The 2,999-nt window shown below is 40.9% G+C and overlaps 1 pseudogene; it reads right to left on the reverse strand.

The window, feature by feature from the left end:
- Positions 1-215: 215 nt before the first annotated feature.
- On the reverse strand, positions 216-985 carry LOC131745336 (calpain small subunit 1 pseudogene; annotated as a pseudogene).
- Positions 986-2,999: the final 2,014 nt, after the last annotated feature.

Here is a 2,999-nt window from a genome sequence, read left to right on the forward strand (position 1 = left end):
GTGCTGGGGTAGGGTGACCCTTGGGGCAGGGCATGTTGAAGCATGTTGGATTCTGGCTTTTGATCGAGAATATGGGTGCCAAGTGCTGGGAGAACACAAAGGCCTTTGAGTCAACAGGATCCATGAAGATGTGATTGCAGACAGGATCAGCCCTGGGGGAGACCAAAGAGTCCAAGGTGACTCCGACAGCAAGGCAATGAGGGGACAGGTCTGGGCCTCCTGTTCAGGAATACATGGTCAGTTGCAGCCACTCCTGGATGTTCACCTGGATTTGTCCAGTGCCATCTTTGTCAAGAGATTTGAAAATTTGAAGGTCCTGTCTGACCAGGCAGCTGACGAAATTGTCAAAATCTATGTTCCCTCCCTCATCTGAGTAGCGTTGGATGATCATGTTGTAGAGATGCTCATTCAGGTGCAATCCTGCTGCTTCAAGGGCCTTTGGGAGTTCACTGTTGCCAATGGCCCCTGAGGAGTCAATATCAAACTGTTTGTATATGATCAGCCACTTTTTAATGTTGTTCCACAAGTACTTGAATTCCTCGAAACCCAGCTTGCCAGTCATGTTATTATCCATCACAGCCACCATACTGTGACGTGTCAATGCTAAAACCATCAGTCTTCAGATCAGGATGTCAGGTCACAACTTTGTTGAGAAAGTTCATGAGTTCTGTGGCTCTGACCTCCATGTCATCTCCAGCCAGCTGGGCAAAAAGCCTCCAGAACTGCTGGACCTCCTCACTCTCATTGGCATTGATTTTGGAGTAATGGGTGTGAAGGCGTGGGGCCCTGGGTTGTACTGTGCTGCCATATCACTAATGGCACTAATGACCTGGCCCAGGACGCACATGGCAGTTCTGTCACCACCACCACCACAGCCTCCAGCCCTGCTGAGCAGGCCTCCAGGCACATCCCCTAGGCCTCTGCCCAGGCCCCCAGTTTCCCTGCCATCTCAGCCACCCTTCAAGAATGAGTTAACCAGGAACATGGCTGTGACTCAAGATTCCACCTTGCTTACACGCCATCAGGTTCGCATGTCTGTGTAGCTGCCAGGCCTCCAACTGCCTCTGGCTCTGAAGGGCAGGGCAGATGACTCTCAGATATCTTTTTATTATTGATTTCTAATTTAATTTCATTGAATCAGGGAGAATGCTCTGTTTAATTTCAAGTCTTAAAAGTATATAGAGATTCATTTCACACAGTAAGATATGGTCTACCTTGGTAAATATTTATATACACTTGAAGAGAATGTGAACTATGCCATTGTTAGCTATGCTATTCTGGTATTCTCTAAATGTCATTTAGGTCAAACTGGTTGATACTGTTGTTCACATTTTTCCTGTTCTTACTCATTGTCTATCCAGTTATTATATCAATTGAGAAGTATTGAAATCTCCAACTATAACAGTGGATTTGTCTACTTCTTTCATTTCTGTCAGTTTTAAAAATAAAATTTGAAGATCTTATATTAGACACTGTTAGCTCAGGTCTTTCAAAAGGCAGACAAAATACCAGAAAACTACTAGAGCTCATCAATGAATTTAGTAAAGGTGAAGGATACAAAATTAATATACAGAAATCTGCTGTAGTTCTATACACTAACAACTAAATGTCAGAAAGAGAAATTAAGGGAACAATCCCATTTACCATTGCATAAGAAAAAAAAAAACTAGAAATAAACCTACTTAAGGAGGAAAATGGCCTGTACTCCAAAAACTATAAAGCACAGATGAAAGATATTGAACATGACATAAAATATGGAACAATATACAATGTTTTTGGATTGGAAGAATCAGTATTGTTAAAACCATACCACCTAAAGCAATCTACAGATTCAATGCAATCCCTATCAAATTACCAATGGCATTTTTCATAGAATTAAAACAAATGATTTAAAAATTTTTATGGAAACACAAAAGACTCCAAATAGCCAAAACAACATTGAGAAAGGAAAACAGCGTTGGAGCAATCATGCTCCCTGACTTCAGACTACACTACAAAGCTACAGTCATCAAAACAGTATTGCACTGACACAAAAGCAGACATATAGATCAATGGAACAGGATAGAAAGCCCAAAAATATACTCACTCACCTCTGGTCAATTAATCTACAGCAAAGGAGGCAAGAAAAGACAGTCTCTTCAATATGTGGTGCTGGGGAAAAACTGGACAGCTATGTGTAAAATAATGAAATTAGAACATTCTCTAACACCATATGCAAAAATATGCAAAAATAAACTCAAAATGGATTAAAGACCTAAATGTAAGACCAGATACCACAAAATTCATAGAGGAAAACATAGGCAGAACATGTTCTGACATAAATTGCAGCAATTTTGGGGGTGATCTCTCTCCTAGAGCGGTGGTTCCCAACCTTTTTAGCATGAGGTACTGGTTTTGTGGAAGATAATTTTTCCATGGATGGGTGGGAGGGGATGATGGTTTCAGGATGATTCAAGTGCATTACATTTTTTGTACACTTTATTTCTATTATTATTACATTGTAATATATAATGAAACGATTATACAACTCACCATAATGCAGAATCAGAGCGAGCCCTGAGCTTGTTTTCCTGAAACTAGATGGTCCCACCTGGGGGTGATGGGAGACAGTGACACCTAAAATGTGTTGTTTATGTCCAGTCTACTCCATAAGGTGCAACTTAATTGTCACTTGCCACTCACTGATAGGGTTTTTTTTTTTTTTTTTTTTTTTTTTTTTACTGATAGGGTTTTGATATGATTCTGCAAGCAAATGATTTATTATGGTCTCTGTACTGTCAAACCTCTCTGCTATCTGTATTTGTAGCCACTCCCCAACGAAAGCATCACTTCCTCAGCTCCACCTCGGATCATCAGGCATTAGATTCTCATAAGGAGCGCACAACCTAGATCTCTCACATGTGCAGTTCACAGCAGGTTTTACACTCTATGAGACTCTAATGCCACTACTGATCTTCCAGGAGGTGGAAATCAGGCAGTAATGCAAGTGATGAGGAGTG

Source organism: Kogia breviceps, chromosome 18, assembly GCF_026419965.1.
Source record: "Kogia breviceps isolate mKogBre1 chromosome 18, mKogBre1 haplotype 1, whole genome shotgun sequence".
NCBI classification, from domain to species: Eukaryota; Metazoa; Chordata; class Mammalia; order Artiodactyla; family Physeteridae; genus Kogia; species Kogia breviceps.